At 41.4% G+C, this 23985-nt stretch overlaps 1 long non-coding RNA gene across 1 annotated transcript; it reads left to right on the forward strand.

Moving 5' to 3' along the window:
* Nucleotides 1–12938: 12938 nt before the first annotated feature.
* LOC149468420 (uncharacterized) lies at nt 12939–13366 on the forward strand. Its single transcript, XR_016311725.1, has 2 exons — nt 12939–12980; nt 13086–13366. It is a non-coding gene; the product is annotated as an uncharacterized LOC149468420 (long non-coding RNA).
* Nucleotides 13367–23985: the final 10619 nt, after the last annotated feature.

The raw sequence follows: 23985 nt of genomic DNA on the forward strand, positions 1-23985 counted from the left end.
CCGTGCCAGATCTTCAGTAGAGTAGAGCGACGCGATACACATGGTGGATAATTAGCTGCAAATATATCCGAGTATCTGGGAGTGAGGTTAATCCCCAGATAGGATATCCTGTCCTTGACCCAGCGAAATGGGAAAGAACTACGGAGAGATACACTTAGGGAATCAGGAACATTGACAGGCATGATCACAGATTTGGTAAAATTAACGGTGAGACCTGACACTTTGGCAAAATCGTTCAATACAGCACACAAGGTAAAGAAGGTAAAGAAGTCAACGGGTTAGTAATAAAAAGCATAACATCATCAGCATACATGCTCAGCTTAAAATGTGAAACTAATAATGAATAGCCAGAAATATCCGAATGTGACTTAATCACCAATGCCAAGGGTTCCAACACCAGCGCAAATAAAAGGGGTGAAAGAGGACAGCCCTGGCGGGTACCTCTACCCAATGTAAAGAAATCAGAGTTACAGCCAGGAAGCCTAATTCTTGTTTTAGGAGAGTCGTACAGGGCATGTATGCCTGCCAAAAACCCATCATTGAAGCCCATTTTCTGTAGCAAGGAAAACAAGTAGGGCCAAAGAACACTATCAAAGGCCTTGTTTATATCCAAACTCATCAACAGAACCTCTTTGGAATGTAAATTGGCGTCTTGAATAACATTTAGAGTGAGACGAATGTTATCAGTAATAAATCTGTCGGGGATAAAACCCGACTGGTCTGGAGAAACCAAAGAGGAGATGATAGGGGCCAACCGGTCCGCCAAAATACGGCTAAATATCTTTAGATCATTATTCATGACCGAGATTGGTCTATAGTTTTGTGGCAAACAGTGGTCTTTCTGTGGCTTGGGTATTAAAGACATGTTAGCCAACAACATCTCCTCAGGGAACCTACCCCACTGCAAAACATCATTAAACAAACTTATCAAGTATGGAGCCAACGTAGAGGCAAAATGTTTATAATAGCTAGCGGTAAATCCGTCAGGACCCGGTGCAGTAGAGCGTTTAAGCGCGCTTATCGCACGTGTTATTTCCTCTAAAGTACAGGGGGCATTAAGAGAGACACAAACTCTATATTTTTTGGTGTGTTTTCATTTACGCCTCAACCTCTTGGGGTTGCCTATAACTAGTATAATTTTCTAGATTTGCAATGGTTTCTAAATGCTAGAAATATATCACTTTGAAATCCACAAAGAGACATACCAAATAATTCACAAAATAGCAGTGTAGGTTGCATCTTTTAAGAGGAGCTTTAATGCAAAAGCATTCATTTTTCATTGCTTTACGATTTCGATTTCATTGTTAATGCTGTATGTAAGTTAAATGATCCCCAATGGCTCAAAATTGATATGGTCCAGAAACACTTAGATAAAATAAAGGTGAATTAAGCACCTGGACCAGATGCCTTACATCCAAGAATCTTCAAAGAGTTTAGCTCTCTTATTTCTAAGCTAATTTGAGGGACTTTTCAATGACTGGCATGGCACCATTGAATTGGCGTAAGGCCATTGTGGTGCAAATATTTAAAAAAGGGTCTTTACCAAATAACTACAGACCAGTTAGTTTAACTTCTACCTGTATAGTCATTAAATTTTTTGAGTTTAATCAAAGACCACATAAAAGAGTTTTGACAGAAAATTGTATTGTAAATGATAGTTGCCAAACAAATCTGATTCCTTTTTATGAGGAGGTAAGCAAACATTTAGACAAAGGAGTGGCTGTGGATATAGTACAGTTGGATTTTGACATTTGACACAGTTAAATAGCTGAAGCTACAGGCTTAGAAAATTCAGTTTGTAAAAGTATAGAAAACTGGCTAAAAGACCGTATTCAGAGAATAGTGAATAATATTTCATACTCTGAACGATCTAAAGTTATTATTAGTGTACCCAAGGTTGCTTGTTGGGATTCTTACTTTTTAATATATTTATAAATTATGTAGGGTCTGGGATTAAAGGTACTATTTCAGTGTTTGCAGATGACACCAAGCTGTGCAATGGAATATTGTCTTTACAGGATGTCTCTGACTTATAAGCCAACCTCAATGCACTGTTTAACTGGGCAACTATATGGCAAATAAGGTTTAACCTGTTCCCACCCAGCCTATGGTAAAGTGATGGCCGGGTGGGCCTCTCGTCCCTTCGGGAGGGCATCATATGACATCCTCCCGGTCACTCCCCTCAAGCTCGCCCCCGGCAGCTTGCCGATCTTTCATTTGCTGTGTCCCATGAACACATCGCTTCACTGATACAGGTAAACAGCCAATGAAATTGTCTGTTTACCATGTAATTGGCTGTTACCACTTCTCCTTCTCACACACGGATCCTGTGTGAGAAGGAGAAGGGGAACAGTGAGTTACCGCATTCAGTACTGTGCACCACACTGCCTTGATTGCTTGTCACATTGCCCTGATTGCCTGTCACAGCTGCCCATTAGTGTATCTGTCGCCAGCCCATCAGTGTACCTGTCGCCAACTCGTCAGCGTACCTGTCACCAGCCCATCAGTGTATCTGTCGCTTGCCCATCAGTGTATCTGTCGCCAGCCCATCAGTGTACCTGTCGCCAACCCGTCAGCGTACCTGTCACCAGCCCATCATCGCACCTGTCGCCAGCTCATCAGCGTACCTGTCACCAGCCCATCAGTGTACTTATTGCCAACCCATCAAGCCCATCAGCGCACCTGTTGCCAGCCCATCAGTGTACCTGTCGCCAGCCCATCAGTGTGCCTGTCACCAGCCCATCAACGTAACTGTCGCTAGCCCATCAGCGTACCTGGTACCTGTCGCTAGCCCCTCAGCGTGCATGTCGCCAGTCTGGCAGCGTACCTGTTGCTAGCCCATCAGTGTACCTGTCGTACAGCCCATCATGTACCTGTCAGCATAGCTCATCAGTGTACCTGTCATACAGCCCATCACGTACCTGTCAGTACAGCCCATCAGTGTACCTGTCCAGCAGCCCATCAGTGTACCTGTCAACACATCCATCAGGGAAGCCTATCAGTGTACCTGTCAGCACATACACCAGTGCAGCCTATCAGTGTACCTATCATCAGTGCAGCCTACCAGAGTACCCGTAACAGAGCCGCCATCACTGTCGCCCATCAGCAGTGTACCCATCACAGTTGCCTGTCATACAGCCATGATGTCAATAAAATATTTCACTAGTGAGGAGGCTTTCAAAATCCTCAGCATGATAGAAGAGAGCAGCGGGAAGCTTTCACCATCTGATTCTGATTCTGATTCGGAATACAAGCCAGAAGAAAGCAGTTGATCAGTGACCGAATTGGAAGAGGAAGCAGTCCCTCCTAAAAGGGAAAGACGCTGTGAAGAGCAGGCAACCACGATCAGCACCAACATACCAGTGCTATTACACCCAAATAGTAAATCGGCAAATGCCAACGAAGCTAGAACCCAGGATGAGAGGCCCAGTACCAGCACTGGAATATCACACCAGACCCCAAGAGTCAGGGCTCAAACATACTTCCCAAACGCTCTGGCAAACATTTTGTGGCTGCCTTCCAGCTCAGGATCAGCTACAATCCCCCCTTTTTCCCACACAGCCCATCACAGAAAATTTTTCCTAATTGATTTTTTTTACATTTATTTTTCCCCGATAATTTCCTTCAATTTATTGTGGATCAGACTAACCTGCTTGCCCAACAATATATTGCAGACAACCCTAATTCATGCTATGCCCATTCATTTGAGTGGAGACGGCTAACAGTAGAGGAGTTTAAATTGTTTTTGGGCCTTATGATCAACAAGGGGCTTACAAAAAAAATTAATTACATTCATATTGGTCCACCCACTCCATCCATCACATTCCCATATTTTCAGCTGTAGTGTCCAGGTCACGCTGTGACATAATAATGTGCTTCCTGCATTTTAGTGATAAATCAAGTGCCCTCCTCGAGATAAGCCTGGCTATGACAGCAATACATTCCCAGTAAAAGGGCCAAGCTCTGTGAAAGTGCCATGGGATTTGTTCATGCCTTCCACGTGTATGAAGGCAAAGACTCCCAGCTCCAGCCCCCTGGGTGCCCAATCTCCATTGGCACAAGTGAAAAAATTGTCTGTGACCTGGCCTTTCCACTTTTGCAAAAGAGGTATCACAGCTACCTAGACAATTATTACACAAGCCTGCACCTGTACCTTGAGAAAACGATGGCCTATGATACCACCTGAACAAACAGGAAGGGCTTCCCACAAAATTTAGTGAACACAAGGCTACAAAGGGGGCAATATGCAATTCTGAGGAAAGAGGACGTGTTGGCCGTGAAGTGGAGAGATAAGGGAGATGTTTAAGCTCTGTCCATCATCCATAATGACACCATGGTGGAAATTCACGGAAGACGAGGTCCCATCTGAAAGCCAGAGTGTATCCACGATTATAATCAATTCATTGGCAGGGAGAGGTGGATTTAAACAATCAGATTCTGCAGCCCTATTTATCAACAAGGAAGTCCCTCTTCTGATATAAAAAAGTTGCAATATACGTTTTACACATGGCCATTTTTAATGCATACATCACCTATCAAAAGTCAATGGAAAGACCTACCACCTTTCTCAAATCTATAGAAGATGTTGTCACTGCCCTAATCTATCAGCAACGATCTCCACCACAAAACAAAGCATTCACTCTGATTGTGTCAGCAGACTTCATGAACGCCATTTCCCTGAGAACATCCCACCATCAGAAACAGGAAGAATGCACCAAAAAAAATGTAGGGTATGCAACAGAGCGGGAGTTAGGAGAAACACCAGTTTTCATTATTCCCAATGTCCCTCCAAACCAGGCCTATTCATCGGATACTGCTTCCAACGCTATCACACACTAATAAAATATTAGTTAACCATATTTTTAACAGCCTGCAATTTCCCCATTTTTTTAATCTGTGCTGATCTTTTGCCTGCTGCCTTGATTGACCATGCCTCTGCCTTCCACCTTAACTGACCCTGGCCTATTTACCAACAATGCCTCTGCTTGCCATCTGAATTGTTTCAAAACCACATTTCTCCCTTCCACTGAAACTGACCATGGCGTGTTTATCGACTATGCTTCTGACTGCCATCTGGATTATCAACCACGTTTATGCCTTCTTCTTGGACTGACCTCAGCCTGTTAAATCGACAATATTTTTTGCCTGCCGCTTGGATTGATCTTTTGCCTTGCTACTGCAGTAGTGAGATTCAAGATAACACAGGGGTCTCACATATGTGAGGGGATTCAGAGTAGAGAAAAAACAGTTTTTGGTTTTCTCCGTGTTTTGTAATTCCCCGAACAGGGTCTGTTTATCCGGAGGCTTCGAAGAGATTGGGTGGGATGAAGCCTCTACCCCTGTGCCCCTGTCCTACCTGACCAAGGCCCTAAGCCTGATGTTCCTGCCTGCTGCCTGGACCAATACTTTGGCTGTGCTGATCATATCTCTACCTGCTGCCTGTATTTTATCATTTTACCCCTGTACAAATCATTAGTAAGACCTCATCTGGAATATGCAGTTTCAGTTTTGGGCACCAATTCACAAAAAGAACATTGGGGAACTGGAGAAAGTACAGAGAAGGGCAACCAAACTGATAAGAGGCATGGAGGAGCTCAGCTACGAGGAAAGATTAGAGGAACTGAATTTATTCTCTCTTGAGAAGAGGAGATTAAGGGGGGATATAATCAACACGTATAAATACATCAGTGGTTCATATAGTGAACTTGGTGTAGAGCTATTCACCCTGAGGTCATCACAGAGGACAAGGGGGCACTCTACGTCTGGAGGAAAATAAATTTAATCTCCAAACATGGAAAGGTTTCTTCACAGTGAGAGCTGTGAAAATGTGGAATAGACTCCCTCAAGAGTTGCTTCTGGCCAGCTCAGTGGACTGCTTTAAAAAAATGCCTGGATTTTTTATTAGATACACAGAATATAACTGGATACTAACATTTATAGGTAAATTTGATCCAGGGAATATCCGATTGCCTCTCAGGGGATCAGGAAGGACTTTTTTCCCAGCAGGTGCAAATTGGATCATGCTTAGCTGTTTTTTTTTTTTTTTGCCTTCCTCTGGATCAACTGTGGGTATAGGATTATAACTTTATTTTTTTAAATGGTTGAACTGAATGGACTCTTGTCATTTTTCAGCCAGACTAACTATGTAACTATTGACCCAGTACTTTTTATTGACCATGTTCCAGCCTGTTGCCTGGACCAATACTTTGACTGTGCTGATCATATCTCCTCTTGCTACTTGTACTGACCCAAGACTTTTTCGGACCATGTTCTTGCATGCTGCCTGGACCAGTACTGGACCAGTAGTGGCTGTGCTGACCATATCTCTGCCTGCTGCCCGTTCTGACCCTGGCTTTTTTATCCACCATATTCCTGACTGCTGCCTGGGCAATTACGGTGGCTGTTGTCTGCTTCCTGGTCAAATGCTTTCCTCTGCAGACAACTGCTCTACTAAAACCACAGGTAATCTTTTGTTTATCCTTTCTTCAGCTAGGCTGTGAAAAAGTCTCACATGTGGTATTGTCATGTTCAGGAGGAGTAGCAAAATGTATTTTTGAGTAGAGAAGAAATATCCTATAAATTATAACAACTTTGTGTAAAAAAATACTTTTCCATTTTCTTTCCACATTTTCCAAAAACGTGCAGAAAAAAATGACATTTTCAAAAGACACAGTATGCCTCATAGAATATACGTTGGAGTGCTTTCTTTCCAAAATGTGGTAATTTTGTTTGTGTTTCCATTGTCCTGGTGCCTGGGGCTTTCAAAACTTTGATAGGTAGCCAGGAAATCAGATGTGTAATTTATGCCCCTTTTATGCTCCTAGAATGCGTGAAGGTGCTACTTGGATGTTGGGTCTCTGTATGTGGCCAGGCTGTGGAAAATTCTCACACATGTGGTATCACCATACTTCAGAAGGAGTAGCAGAATGTATTCTAGGGCATAATTCATGGTAAGTACATGCTGTGTGTCTGAAATATCTTATAAATTGACAACTTTGTGTGAAAAAAAAAAGTTTTCATTTTTCTTTCCACATTATCTAAAAACGTTTGGAAAAAAATAACATCTTCAAAAGACTCATTATACCTGATAAAATATACCTTTGGGATGTTTGCTTTCCAAAATTTTGTGGGTGTTTCAACCGTCCTGGTGCTCCAGGGCCTTCAAAACTGTGATAGGTAGTCAGGAAATTAGATGTGTCATTTATGCCCCTTTTATGCTCCTAGAATGCGTGAAGGTTCTACTTGGATGTTGGGTCTCTGTATGTTGCCAGGTTGTGGAAATGTCTCACACATGTGGTATCACAAAACTCAGGAGGAGTAGCAGAATGTGTTTTGGGGTGCAATTGCAAGTATGTCTATGCCAGGTGTTAGAAATAACTTGCTATTTTGACAATTATGTGTGAAAAAAAAAAAATAATTTCTTAATTTTCCAAAGAATTGTGGGAAAAAAATTACAACTTCAAAAAACTAACCATGGCTTTTACTAAATACCTTGGACTGTCTGTTTTCCAAAAAGGGGTCTTTTGAGGGCTAGTTGTAATTTCCTAGCATGTTAGGGCCTCAAGAAATGAAACAGGCCCTCAGTGCTTCAGGTGTGATCAGGTATGATCAATATTCAATGATTGGTGCAATAGCTTGTAGACTTTATAGCTTTCACACATAGTGCAATAAATTAAAAACCCAGTGGTGATTAATTACCACCAAAGCAAAGCTCTATTTGTGTGAAAACAATTGATAAAAATTTAATTTGGGTACAGTGTTGCATGACTGTGCAACTGTCATTCAAAATGCAACAGCACTGAAAGCTGAAAATTGGCTTGGGCAGGAAGGGGGTAAAAGTGTATCACAACAATAAAGCAAAAACAGGCCACCAAAAATGACACGAATTACTGATGTCATTAGCATATCTCCGACTCACTTGTATAAGTGTGGATACATAAACCCAAAGAACAACATACTAAGCAATATGATAGTGTGACAAGAACACCCCTATCTGAAAAAGAAGGTTTCTAGATGATCCACGTGGAGTAATATGAATTCAAAGGAATTTTAACAATACTTTATTTGATCACATAGATCATAGGGAGGTTAAACATGAGCACGGTGTACATATGAAAAAAATAAAATCATGTTAAAAAACACTTAGCATCTTCAATTTAGGGTCATCTTAGCCAACAGAGCACCATATAAGGCAGAGTTGTGTAATGATGAAATAGTTATCCTGGGTTTCCGTAGGTTTCCCGCTTTATATTTGAGTGAACCATGTATTCAGTAGGTGTGTTCCCAATATATGTCAGGGACCTCCTGGAATGTAAAAGCTGGAACACAAAAATACATAGTATATGTATAGAGATATGGAAACCAAATCACATCCAAAATTTACCAGGCCTCCCTCCACAATAGTCAATGGATACTACTGTTACCTTCTCAATAGTGAGACTATCATACCCGCTTCTCAAGTGTAGAGACTTCCTGGATAGCCACCCCAAATGGAACAAGGTCCACAGTACCAAATGATTCTGAGGATATATATAGAAAAAGATAATAAATGTATAGATCATGGGCATCAGGTGACCCCGAAAACAAAACACACACAAAATGTGGATATATTACCATCAATAAGGATCAAGAAGACTCCTGTCGACTTGAAATAAGATCAGGTCCTTGATGCTTTTTCAAAGATGCATATGGGGGTGAGGAACCAGGTATACACGATGCGTGGATTTCAAACACATATAATGTGTATGTAGCATATAGCAGGCCGTAGATACCTGAGTTTAATATACCCAATAAAGGGTTTCCAAAAATTGCTCAATTAGAGAAGGTTATTGCGGTTTTATAAGGATGTGGCTATGTCACAGCAAAAAATACCTGAATAGGATAGCGTATATATATATATGTAGATTCTCCTCCAAAGAGGATTTCCAAAAAATTCCCCGAGTATACAGGGTAAATTAGGCCCATAAAACATGCCCTATTAACACCATGTAGGCTCTGTAAATCTCAACAGCCGTAAGCTTTAAATAACTTGCCACCGGTGGAAGGTATGTTTCCCTGAGGGATTGCCGTTTGCGAACCGCTGTGATAATAGCCCACTGGTAGTTCTCAGAGGGTCTTGGGCCTACCTAGCAGGGAGCTGTGACACCGCCGTTCCTTCCCGCCTCATGGGCGCCGCACCCAGTGAAGACGCCGAGCGTAGTGACGTCAATATGTTGACGCGTTTCGTCCGCCAATCACCGCAGACTTCGTCAGAACTGGGAGGGGACTTCAAACCTTTGCCTTATATGGTGCACTAATTGCATACCAAAAAGTCTCCACCTCGCCATCTTGTGTTGAAAGAATATCACTACATTAAGAATATCCAAAGTGAATTAAAACACATATCTTGAATTTTAAAATGATTGCTGGATGTAGAAGAGGAGCCTAATTACTATAGATCAAGTCATCTTCCAAGAGGATAATAGAGAGGAGATTGTTATTAGCATATTTCATGTTCACATAGGGAAACATCAAAACCAGGTCCAGCTACCAGAATTTCAATATCAGTCCTATTATTGTATATGCTCACCACCCAATAGGAGTAGAGAAGATTGCATAGTTAGATTCATATTTTGTCCACAGAAGCCCATATTTAATTCATATATATGATATCCCAATGTAGATTATAACTCAGGGTATATGAAGAGTTCAAGGGAATTCATTTCAAAAACACCCCAAAGTTGAGTTCTGTATTTAGTCCAAATGGGACAAGTGCCCCCAGGGTATAGATCCAGAATTTTTCTTTTTGTAGGAGGACTTTGTCAAAGTCACCCCGACGAGCCGAAATATTCAGCAGAAAGATCCCTTTTACTTTTAGACCATCTGTTTTGCCCCCGTGTACTTCTTTAAAGTGTTGCGCCAGTGGGTTCTCTTTTTCTCCCTTTCTTACATTCCTATTTTCATTTCTAATGTCTCTCAGATGTTCACCAATCCTAGTCCTAAGGCTTCTTTTTGTTTTACCTATATATATCTTTTTACATGGACATTCTATCATGTATATCATTTTACTACTAGAGCAGTTAATGAAGCTTCGTATTTGAAATATCCTAGAGTTATCATTGTTGAAGAACTGGTTGGACTTATGTACAAATGGACAAATCTGACAATGACCGCATGGAAACATACCATATACGCCAGTCCTCCTAGTTAGCCAGTTTCTTTGTGGTGCCCTCTGAAATTCTGATTGTACTAATATATCATTTAGATTCCGAGTTCGTTTTGCCACCATATGGGGGCTCTCTCCTACCACTCTCGCTATCTGCGGATTTTGAGTTAGTAAATGCCAATGGGAGTCCAGGGCCTTCTTGACTTCACCCCATTGTTGTCCAAATCTAGTTATGAATCTTACCGGTTGGTTTTCAGTGTTCGCAGCTGCCTTTGGTTTTGATTTATTAATTAGTTCCTCTCTTGTTTTACCGAGGGCTCTTCTTTTTGCTCTTCTTAGGGTTCTATGTGAATAGCCCCTCTCTCTGAACCTCTTATAGAGCTGGATAGATTCATGTCTATATTCTAATTCTTCTGTACAGTTTCTTTTTATTCTCTGGAACTGACCAATAGGAATTCCCTGTTTTAAACTCCTTGGGTGATAGCTATTAGCATGTAGAAGTGTATTGGCCGCTGTTTCCTTTCTAAATGTTTTAGTGACCAGTTCACTAAATGTTTCAGTGACCAGGTCACTAAATGTTTTAGTGACCAGGAAACAGCGGCCAATACACTTCTACATGCTAATAGCTATCACCCAAGGAGTTTAAAACAGGGAATTCCTATTGGTCAGTTCCAGAGAATAAAAAGAAACTGTACAGAAGAATTAGAATATAGACATGAATCTATCCAGCTCTATAAGAGGTTCAGAGAGAGGGGCTATTCACATAGAACCCTAAGAAGAGCAAAAAGAAGAGCCCTCGGTAAAACAAGAGAGGAACTAATTAATAAATCAAAACCAAAGGCAGCTGCGAACACTGAAAACCAACCGGTAAGATTCATAACTAGATTTGGACAACAATGGGGTGAAGTCAAGAAGGCCCTGGACTCCCATTGGCATTTACTAACTCAAAATCCGCAGATAGCGAGAGTGGTAGGAGAGAGCCCCCATATGGTGGCAAAACGAACTCGGAATCTAAATGATATATTAGTACAATCAGAATTTCAGAGGGCACCACAAAGAAACTGGCTAACTAGGAGGACTGGCGTATATGGTATGTTTCCATGCGGTCATTGTCAGATTTGTCCATTTGTACATAAGTCCAACCAGTTCTTCAACAATGATAACTCTAGGATATTTCAAATACGAAGCTTCATTAACTGCTCTAGTAGTAAAATGATATACATGATAGAATGTCCATGTAAAAAGATATATATAGGTAAAACAAAAAGAAGCCTTAGGACTAGGATTGGTGAACATCTGAGAGACATTAGAAATGAAAATAGGAATGTAAGAAAGGGAGAAAAAGAGAACCCACTGGCGCAACACTTTAAAGAAGTACACGGGGGCAAAACAGATGGTCTAAAAGTAAAAGGGATCTTTCTGCTGAATATTTCGGCTCGTCGGGGTGACTTTGACAAAGTCCTCCTACAAAAAGAAAAATTCTGGATCTATACCCTGGGGGCACTTGTCCCATTTGGACTAAATACAGAACTCAACTTTGGGGTGTTTTTGAAATGAATTCCCTTGAACTCTTCATATACCCTGAGTTATAATCTACATTGGGATATCATATATATGAATTAAATATGGCTTCTGTGGACAAAATATGAATCTAACTATGCAATCTTCTCTACTCCTATTGGGTGGTGAGCATATACAATAATAGGACTGATATTGAAATTCTGGTAGCTGGACCTGGTTTTGATGTTTCCCTATGTGAACATGAAATATGCTAATAACAATCTCCTCTCTATTATCCTCTTGGAAGATGACTTGATCTATAGTAATTAGGCTCCTCTTCTACATCCAGCAATCATTTTAAAATTCAAGATATGTGTTTTAATTCACTTTGGATATTCTTAATGTAGTGATATTCTTTCAACACAAGATGGCGAGGTGGAGACTTTTTGGTATGCAATTAGTGCACCATATAAGGCAAAGGTTTGAAGTCCCCTCCCAGTTCTGACGAAGTCTGCGGTGATTGGCGGACGAAACGCGTCAACATATTGACGTCACTACGCTCGGCGTCTTCACTGGGTGCGGCGCCCATGAGGCGGGAAGGAACGGCGGTGTCACAGCTCCCTGCTAGGTAGGCCCAAGACCCTCTGAGAACTACCAGTGGGCTATTATCACAGCGGTTCGCAAACGGCAATCCCTCAGGGAAACATACCTTCCACCGGTGGCAAGTTATTTAAAGCTTACGGCTGTTGAGATTTACAGAGCCTACATGGTGTTAATAGGGCATGTTTTATGGGCCTAATTTACCCTGTATACTCGGGGAATTTTTTGGAAATCCTCTTTGGAGGAGAATCTACATATATATATATATATATACGCTATCCTATTCAGGTATTTTTTGCTGTGACATAGCCACATCCTTATAAAACCGCAATAACCTTCTCTAATTGAGCAATTTTTGGAAACCCTTTATTGGGTATATTAAACTCAGGTATCTACGGCCTGCTATATGCTACATACACATTATATGTGTTTGAAATCCACGCATCGTGTATACCTGGTTCCTCACCCCCATATGCATCTTTGAAAAAGCATCAAGGACCTGATCTTATTTCAAGTCGACAGGAGTCTTCTTGATCCTTATTGATGGTAATATATCCACATTTTGTGTGTGTTTTGTTTTCGGGGTCACCTGATGCCCATGATCTATACATTTATTATCTTTTTCTATATATATCCTCAGAATCATTTGGTACTGTGGACCTTGTTCCATTTGGGGTGGCTATCCAGGAAGTCTCTACACTTGAGAAGCGGGTATGATAGTCTCACTATTGAGAAGGTAACAGTAGTATCCATTGACTATTGTGGAGGGAGGCCTGGTGAATTTTGGATGTGATTTGGTTTCCATATCTCTATACATATACTATGTATTTTTGTGTTCCAGCTTTTACATTCCAGGAGGTCCCTGACATATATTGGGAACACACCTACTGAATACATGGTTCACTCAAATATAAAGCGGGAAACCTACGGAAACCCAGGATAACTATTTCATCATTACACAACTCTGCCTTATATGGTGCTCTGTTGGCTAAGATGACCCTAAATTGAAGACGCTAAGTGTTTTTTAACATGATTTTATTTTTTTCATATGTACACCGTGCTCATGTTTAACCTCCCTATGATCTATGTGATCAAATAAAGTATTGTTAAAATTCCTTTGAATTCATATTACTCCGCGTGGATCATCTAAAAACCTTCTTTTTCAGATAGGGGTGTTCTTGTCACACTATCATATTGCTTAGTAGGGTGTAAAAGTGCACTGTATGGAAGTGGTTAATGTTGATACAAAAGAAGCCTTAAAATCCCACTAAAAGTAAGATACAGTTCTCTCTATTATAGAAAAAGGGATAATGGCAACCACAAGCTAACACTAAATTACTTTTTAAAGAAAAAAACAGTAAGGTACCACACAATTTAAAAGAAAACTATATCAAATTTTATTACAACATAGCATACAGATAAATTGTTGTATGTAATTTCTCATTAGAATTGCAGACATGCACAAAGTTACAAAAAAACTCCTAATAAAGTTACCCCAATGGGGTCATCTTTCTTGTTCAACGCATTTCACATTTCAATGTTTGCTTCTTCAGGATCATCAGCACTTTATAAACATCTGCATAAGAATGAAAAAAAAATGTGCAACCAATTATTAACACATATGGGATGGAAAATCCTCAAGAGTACAAGTTGGTCTGTGTAAAAATACTGTGACTAAATCAGCCAATTGTTTTTAATCTTAAAACAACAGAGTGCAGAGCTTAGCAAAGTAAAAAAGTCACTAAATAAATGTCCACAGTAGTTCACTGTACAAATGCGAATTCCCACAGCTACCACTCTGTCTAATAACAGAAATGCGCACTCACCGGAAACGCATGGGTTATGCGCATGTGTGATCATGCATCACAAGCAATGGGTACATCAGAGGTCAGGCAGCCAAGCATCTCCCTCACGGTGGGTCCTCACAGACTCTTAGCTCGGGTACAGGGGTCCCTTTAAGATCAGCCCGGCGTTCCTTGTGAAAGAACTTCCTCTCAGGATGGCAAGGGTGTTTTATTCTGTGGGGATGATAGCTCCAAACAGGAGCCCCAGAACACAAATGCCAAAGATAGTGTAGTATGTCCAAAGTAAATATTTATTCATTTAAAACATATAGCAGGGCAGTATGCATGTCAAACTCCATATAAACAGTAAGCAGCAATACTGACCCCTTAGTAATGATGGCCGCCGGGCCTCCTCGTGGCTCCGGCGGTGGAATGACGTCACGCTCTGCGCAGCTCCTCCTTAGGCCTTTCGTGCTAGAGGCACATCATCAGAGGGGAGGCTGCACAGGAGCGTGACCGACGTCAGTGCTAGAAGTAGGGAAATCGGCACATGCGCAGTTACCCGCGGCCATTTTCCCGGAGAAAGAGAGCACTGCGCATGCGCGAACACGGCAGCGCCATTTTGCCGTGGATCCGCGATCAGACAATCAGACAGGGAAGAGACAGAGAAGTCTCATGACACAGATCCCCAGTACCGTTTGCTGACTATGCCACAGACCCCAGGGGATTGTTTGCAGACACTATTCCCTAAATATAGTGATGGTGCAAATAACTTAACAACAACTGTGCGCATATATAGGGTACAAAGATCCCCTCAGTGATTGGTATATAGTGGTAGTAACGGACCACGGCAAGATGAAGAATACCCCAGCATAGGTAACACAAAATAAAATCATAAAAGGACTTTGAATAAAAACACACAAAAAATATAAAATATAAGATCTTGGCAGTGAATAACCTATATAGTATTATACTGCCAGATCATATAAAATAGAGATACATATCCCAAATATACATTCAGAACAAAGAGAGTAAAAAGAGGTAAAAAGCTCCAGAATTAGTTCGTTAAAAACCATCATGATCCTTCCTCTACCCGACTCATATATTGGGAGATAAAAACGGGGCAGAAGGAAACTTTTAAATAATAATCATAGGACTGGTGAGTAATATCCAATCAAGATGGATGGATATTCGAATAAAATCAAAGAGTGTCATACACATGAAGAAAAGCACATTAAAATTGCAACTTTATGCAGGATATAAAAATACTCATAAATACATAACAAAATAAAAATGAAAATAAAAACGAACTCCATATTCATAAAATGGCAATGGGAAGAGACATGGACCTATCAACTGTTAGCAATGAAGCAGTTAACATCTACCTCAATGTTATGGCCTAAAGGGTGTAAGGTGCGAAAAAATGGACCCAATTTTAACTACAATTCTACCAGATAGGCCAGAAATTGTATTTCGGAAGGCAACTGCCGTTAGGCATATGATTGCACCAAATGTCGTTGATCCTCCTAAAAATATATCTCTGTTCAACGATTTGAAAGGGTTTCACCCCTGTAATAGGTGCATCATTTGTAAGTGCGACAATACAAGAAAAAGGAGAGTTAACACATTCCAGTCATCTATCACCGGTAGAACTTATAATATCAAACACTTTATTTCTTGTAACAGTAAATTCGTAGTGTACTTACTACAGTGTCCCTGTCGTAAACAGTATATTGGCAGGACAACAAGACGTTTACGAGATCGACTACGTGAACACGTTTCAAATATTAAGAAGGGGTTGAGGGAGCACTCATTATCGAATCATTACCACCTTCACCATAATAATGACCCATCTTCATTAAAGTTCATTGGTATTGATATGATCGGTAACCATTGGAGGGGTATCAATAAAACTAGGGCGGTTTCCCAAGCCTAAACAAAATGGGTGTTTGAGCTTCGCACCTTACACCCTTTAGGCCATAACATTGAGGTAGATGTTAACTGCTTCATTGCTAACAGTTGATAGGTCCATGTCTCTTCCCATTGCCATTTTATGAATATGGAGTTCATTTTTATTTTTATTTTCATTTTTATTTTGTTATGTATTTATGAGTATTTTTATATCCTGCATAAGGTTGCAATTTTAATGTGCTTTTCTTCATGTGTATGACACTCTTTGATTTTATTCGAATATCCATCCATCTTGATTGGATATTACTCACCAGTCCTATGATTATTATTTAAAAGTTTCCTTCTGCCCCGTTTTTATCTCCCAATATATGAGTCGGGTAGAGGAAGGATCATGATGGTTTTTAACGAACTAATTCTGGAGCTTTTTACCTCTTTTTACTCTCTTTGTTCTGAATGTATATTTGGGATATGTATCTCTATTTTATATGATCTGGCAGTATAATACTATATAGGTTATTCACTGCCGAGATCTTATATTTTATATTTTTTGTGTGTTTTTATTCAAAGTCCTTTTATGATTTTATTTTGTGTTACCTATGCTGGGGTATTCTTCATCTTGCCGTGGTCCGTTACTACCACTATATACCAATCACTGAGGGGATCTTTGTACCCTATATATGCGCACAGTTGTTGTTAAGTTATTTGCACCATCACTATATTTAGGGAATAGTGTCTGCAAACAATCCCCTGGGTTCTGTGGCATAATCAGCAAACGGTACTGGGGATCTGTGTCATGAGACTTCTCTGTCTCTTCCCTGTCTTATTGTCTGATCGCGGATCCACGGCAAAATGGCGCTGCCGTGTTTGCGCATGCGCAGTGCTCTCTTTCTCCGGGAAAATGGCCGCGGGTAACTGCGCATGTGCCGATTTCCCTACTTCTAGCACTGACGTCGGTCACGCTCCTGTGCAGCCTCCCCTCTGATGATGTGCCTCTAGCACGAAAGGCCTAAGGAGGAGCTGCGCAGAGCGTGACGTCATTCCACCGCCGGAGCCACTAGGAGGCCCGGCGGCCATCATTACTAAGGGGTCAGTATTGCTGCTTACTGTTTATATGGAGTTTGACATGCATACTGCCCTGCTATATGTTTTAAATGAATAAATATTTACTTTGGACATACTACACTATCTTTGGCATTTGTGTTCTGGGGCTCCTGTTTGGAGCTATCATCCCCACAGAATAAAACACCCTTGCCATCCTGAGAGGAAGTTCTTTCACAAGGAACGCCGGGCTGATCTTAAAGGGACCCCTGTACCTGAGCTAAGAGTCTGTGAGGACCCACCGTGAGGGAGATGCTTGGCTGCCTGACCTCTGATGTACCCATTGCTTGTGATGCATGATCACACATGCGCATAACCCATGCGTTTCCGGTGAGTGCGCATTTCTGTTATTAGACAGAGTGGTAGCCGTGGGAATTCGCATTTGTACAGGGAACTACTGTGGACATTTATTTAGTGACTTTTTTACTTTGCTAAGCGCTGCACTCTGTTGTTTTAAAATTATTGATATATTTTGAGGCATTGTGGTTGCCTAAAGTGTTCTAGCTGCTGACATTTAAGAGAGAGCTCACTATCCTTTTTACTAATTGTTTTTAATCTATTTGTTTATTACTTATTTTGATAAAATGTATTTTTTTTTAAATCACATGGTAATCATTGTATGAATGGTGATGTATCTCTGGAAAAGTCCCATGGGTATTTCTTGTTTTTTTGTGTATACACATTTAGGGATGTTGCTACATCACACTGTGCACCAGATCACAAATCAAGACTACTGTATAATCAATGCTCTTTATCATTTATTATGGGTCACAGGTTATTCTGAAACAACTGGGTTATATGCAGCTGCTTATAGGAGGAATGGAAAATGGCAAGCAAAAAAGCTGTTGGCCAGCCAAGTATAACCCCATGCTTTCCCAGCTTGCTTCGGTTTTTTGCTAGTGTCGTTTGAAGGTGGATGTCTTTGCTCTATTGCTCTGGTTTGGCTAATCTTCAATGATGCACTGTAGAAATACGTTGGCAGGGCGTCACGGCTGGGCAAAACCACATTTTAAAACGTGTGTTTGCAAAACAGGTAGGGGGCGCGTGCGAGGCACGTCACTGCTCTACCTGTCCCACTGATCACCGCTGCGGATGTCAGTCGCCGGGCCACAGCCGGCTGTGTCCCGCCCATTAGCGGCAATCACTGACAGAGAGCAGGGCTGCAGTAGCTCTGCTTTCTGTCAGTTCCCTGTCAGCTCCTGACATGCTGAGCCGGAGAGAAGAGTTTATCTCTCCAGATCAGCTGTCCCCCGTGCAGTACACAACCCCGCCCCCTAGTAAAACACTCCCCCTCACACAGATAACCCTTTCAGTAAATAAAAAAGTTAACCCCTTCCTCCCCAGTGCCATTAGTACAGTGTCAGTGTGCTTTTTTTGCACTGATCACTGTATTGGTGTTACTGGGGATGTCAGTGACCCCAAGTCAGTTCCCCCCCAGTGTCAGAATTTCCGCCATTTGTAAACGCTATAAATATCACGTAAACCAATTAATTTACACGTATTGGGTTTTTTTTAGCAAAGATATGTTGCAGAATACATTTTGGCCGAAATGTATGACGAAATTTGATTTTATAGCAAAAAGTCCAAAATATTGGGTTTTTTTTCTCAAAATAGTCAGCCTTTTTTTTTTTTATAGCGCAAAAAATAAAAAACGCACAGGCGATCAATTACCACTGAAAGAAAGCTCTATTTGTGTGGAAAAAGGACATAAATTTCATTTATGTAACGTATTGCATGACCACACAATTGTCCGTTAAACTAGCGCAGCACTGTATAGCAAAAAAATGGCGTAAATTGCAGTATCTATACCATAGTTTGCAGACGCTATAACTTTCACACAAAGCAATCAATATACACTTATTGGGATTTTTTTTACCAAAAACATGTAGCAGAATACATTTTGGCCTAAATTTATAACTAACTTTGAGTTTACTATATATTTTTTATAGCTGAAAGTAAAAAATATAATTTTTCTTAAAAATTTTTGGTCTTTTTTTGTTTATAGCGTGAAAAATAAAAAGTGCACAGGTGATCAAATACCACCAAAAGAAAGCTCTATTTGTGTGAAAAAAAGGACGTAAATTTCGTTTGGGTGCAGCATTGCAGGACCGAGCAATTATTAGTTGAATTAGTGCAGCGCCCAGTAGCAAAAAGAGGCCTGGTCATTAAGGGGGGTAAATCCTCAGGAGGGTAAGTGGTTAAGGCTGTAACCAGACCACAGTGACTGAAGATTGTGAGGCCTGCATGGAATGTGTCCTCTATTACCCATTGATTGTTATCGGTCAAAGAGAGATAAAAACGAGAGAAGAGTATATGCTTACAATTAATTCTCCTTCACCCTATTACCAACCTATACAGCATAACACACAAAAGTGAAAGTTATTGTAGCCCTCTTGGGGTTATGGCGCTCCCCAAATAGGATATTGCACCTAAACCTGCAAGCAAATAAGAGAACCGGTCTGGTTCCTGGGGGTCTTGCATTCTTTACGGAATAATCTGTATGTATTGCAATGTGATGGTCTACATTATAATAAAGTGATTTTAAAGATATTTTTGTTGCAGTGCCTCTAAAGTCCACAATTGGCCTTTTTTAATTTTTCTTTGGTTCATTTTACTAATCATTATGGGTTGTGGCACATAGGAGCATGTTATATGCTCTTACAGTTTGTCACTCTGTGTTGGGTATTTTGTCATTACTTAAGCACAGTTCTGCCTCATCGGGTTGTTCCAGTTCACTATCCACTAACAGTTCCAAAAACGGCCTGATGCTCCCCCCCCCCCCCAACCCAATGATCCTGCCATAAATAGCCTGGATTATTGTCCTCAACTTGAATTAATTCACTTCACAGAGTTTCCTATAGCTCCTTCAGGTATGCCCCCTCCTTCAGCTTACCCAGGGGAGAGTTTTCTGCAGCTATGAAAAATGAATGGGTCTAATAGAATATGTGATTTTTGACTTTGAACAAAGAGACCATACTGTAAGCATGATTCTGTGCCTTCTCCAGAATCTTTTTCTGATATTCCTGCAGCTATAGTGACCTCTGTGTCTTCTGCTGTAAATGTACTGTCTGAATACAGGTCTGAAGAACTCCTGAGGAGCTTCCATCAGCTGTAATAACTCCTAGGCTTGAAGATACCATATCAGCTCTTATCAATGCTCTGTGAGTCACATTAAAATGGAACAAACTGTAGCTTCTACTTGTACTGTTACCAATCTGGGATCCCTGAAAGGGCTGAAGACTTTTAAAGATTCCCTAGGACAATCCATATTGATCTGTATGGAGATTGGGACAATTCTGACTAATAATTGCATATATTCCTCCAAAATGCTTTGCAGACCAATTGTCTTAAAATGTAGGCTGTAGCCACTGTGGATCTGATAATATCCTCATTACACCTATTGAGGATGCTCAATAATTATGGATCCCTCTGATAAACATTTGGAAGTCCTTTCCAAATCTTTTTTATCACTAGCAGGCTTTGCAATGCAACCTACCAAAGCTGTAATGTCAGTCTGTCAGACATTATGGGAATGGACTCAGCTGAGGGAGGGGCCCAGGGGGAGTGTCCCTAAATCCTCTAAGCCTGCAGATAAGTTCTCTTCAATATGGAAGGATACCCCACTTTCCACAGTGGGGGGTTCCTGTTAGCCTTTGCGGACACCTGCTTAGAAAATATTTAAATCTCCTTATGGGACTTTAATGCAACAACCATGTCATTACTCATATACTCAAAAGAGATTTTTTTTAAACATATGCTTTTATTACATAGACATACTTGTGAAAGATACATAATCTTTAATAAAAAGATATGTTAGCTCTGATGGATATTGTAAATATACTTCCATTACAGAATAACAAAATTCCCAAAAAGTTACCAAAAAGTTTGAGTTAACTTTTTGGGAATTTTGTTATTCTGTAATGGAAGTATCGTTGCAATATTCATCAGAGTTAACATATGTTTTTATTAAATATTATGTATCTTTCACAAGTATGTCTATGTAATAAAAGCATATGTTTTAAAAAAAAGCTCTTTTGAGTATATGTTTTAATGACATGGTTGCTGCATTAAAGTCCCATAGGGGGATTCTTTATTTATACATATGTTGGGGATGAGCAGCTAGATACTCGACTCTTTGTGATGGTTTAGCAAACATTTTGGATTCCTGGGTAAGAGATGTGGTTTCCAGAGGCTACAAGCTAGACGTTTGCTCTCTGCTTTCCTTATGTTGTCCAACCTACTCTGAAAGGCTAGCAGACCTGTGTGGAGGTCTTGCAGAATTTTAGAATCAGGGAGTTGTCAAAACTGCCCAAATAAAAGAGCTTTTGAGGGGGCATGCTCCAACCTTTGTTTTACTGTTCCAAAACCAAATAGGGTAATTGCCGCCATTTTGGACTTGAAGGCTTCAAAATGTCTTTATTTGAGTCCACAAGTTTACCGTGGACTCCACCCAGTCTGTCATAGCTTACCTCCACCAGGGGAACTTTCTAGTCTCAGGGGATATCAATAATGTATATTTGTAGCATGGTGCGGTGGAAGAAAACACTCAGAGGCCAGGTGCAGAATAACAGAATTATATTGGAAATAAAATTTGGCAATACAAGCCCAGAGGGTAGGAAACGTGATTGGAGACACTCACAGGGTATAACAATGATGTATCAAAGCAGTAGATCTCAGGTGTGCCAACAGTGTCTGTCTCGAGAAGTGGAGTGTGGCCTGGCTGGACCGTACCCAAGTGAAGCGGATTCCAGGAAGGATGGAGTATTCCTGCATTTTCTTTACTCCTCTGGAAGCTTTCCCTGATGCTAAGCACTGTCCCTGACAGAGGGAAGACCTGTCCCTACTATAGCCACACTCAAAATGCTTGCCATGAAGTAGACTCTGACCCAAGATGGCCACCAAAGTCACATGGAGCACCAGCATCCAATTGGATAGCTGCCCCTGTGACCCAAGAAACCATAGAGGAGCTTGGTTCATCTTGAATTCCTCTCCTTCTGCAATGCCGCTGCAGTTCAGCGCAGCCTGCAATGGAGAAAATAGACTGCACCTGCCTGAGTACTTGTATGGCCACCTCTTTACAGTGCACCATCATTATATCTATTTTGCAGTGGTCACATAACACAAGCAGTTTGTTGACTTACCATTTGGCCTATCATTTGTTCTTTGCATGTCCACCAAAGGTCTGACCCCTATTCTAGCCTCTCTACAGTACCAGGATACTCCCATTATGAGATACCTAGACGACCTTCTGTTGAGGTATCAGTCAGCTCAATCTCTGAAAGTCAAAGTGATGCAGACAGTCTAGATACCAAAAAGGCTTAGTTTGATTATGAACCTTCTAAAATCAGTGATGAATCCAACACAAAGCTTGGAATAACTGGGTGCTATCCTAGACAAGATCCAAGCTAAGATCTGTGTTGCAGATAGGGATACCAGATGTTGACCTCCTGGCCTCCAGGTTCAACAATAAACTGAACAGGTTTACCTCAGATTGCAGAGGCCCTCTGCCAGAAGCAGTAGATTATATGGCAGTTTATTGGATCAATATAACCTGATCTATGTTTTTCCTTTTCTGAAATGCCTTTCATGGGGAAATTTGTATAAAAAAAAAAAAAAGAAAAAAGCTAGCTTGTACTCCAGATTGTGAGGAGAGGCTGAGAGGAGTAAAGTAGGAGGGCATACATTATATTGCCAAAGTATTGGGATGCCCCTCCAGGTTATTGGATTCAGGTGTTCCAATCACCTTCATGGCCATTGGTGTATAAAATCAAGCACCTAGCCATGCAGACTGCTTCTACAAACATTTGTGAAAAAATGGGTCGCTCTCAGGAGCTCAGTGAATTCAAGCATGGTACCATGATAAGTTGCCACCTGTGCAATAAGTCCATCCGTGAAATTTCCTTGCTACTAATTATTCCACAGTCAACTGTTAGCATTATTATAACAAAGTGGATGCAACTGGGAACAACAGCAACTCAGTCACCAAGTGGTAGGCTATGTAAAATGACTGAAGCGCACAGTGTGCGGAAGTCACCAACTGTCTGCAGAGTCAATAGCTAAACCACCAAACTTTATGTGGCCTTCAGAATAGCACAACAACAGTGCATAGAGAGCTTCATGGAATGTGTTTTCATGGCCGATCAGCAGCATACAAACCTTACATCACCAAGTGCAATGCAAAGCACCAGATGCAGTGGTGTAAAGCACGCCGCCACAAGACTCTAGCGCAATGGAGACGTGTTCTCTGGAGTGACAAATCACGCTTCTCTGGCAATCCGATGGATATGTCTGGGTTTGGGGGTTGCCAGGAGTATGGTACTTGCCTGACTGCATTGTGCTAAGTGTAAAGTTTGGTGGAGGGGGATTATGGTGTGGGGTTGCTTTTCATGGGGTTGGGCTTGGCCCCTTAGTTCCAGTCAAGGGAACTCTTAGGGCATCAGCATACCAAGACATTTTGGACAATTTCATGCTCCCAACTTTGTGGGAGCAGTTTGGGGATCGACCCTTCCTGTTCCAAAATGACTGTGCAAGACTTCCGGTTCCGGCGCCGCATGAGCTACGGAGGATATCCCACGGCTCTGGAACAAATAGCCTACAAAATCAGCCTCCTGCACCGGAGGACATATCACAATGGCACGGGAGGGCCCCCCCGCATCCCCCGCTCCCGATCCTCTATGGAGCGGTGCTTACGGCCAGCGACACCCGGCCAGGATCCCGCAGCTCCTGCACAGAGGGACAGGTCTCCCATCCGTGCAGCCAAGATGGCCGCCGTCAACCACGCTGCAGAGGGCAGCCCCATTATAGCTGCTGAACAGCACAGCAGCTACGGTTTAAATCAACCATCAGCCAATTTGGAGACAGAGCAGGAGCCAGACCCAGGACCAGGTAGGAGAGAGGCACAGCCACCCCACACTCTCCTGACAGGGCATGCTGGGACTAGTAGTCCCA

This window comes from Staurois parvus, unplaced genomic scaffold, assembly GCF_062004578.1.
Source record: "Staurois parvus isolate SC_StPar_1 unplaced genomic scaffold, SC_StPar_1.0 ptg000087l, whole genome shotgun sequence".
Lineage (NCBI taxonomy): Eukaryota > Metazoa > Chordata > Amphibia > Anura > Ranidae > Staurois > Staurois parvus.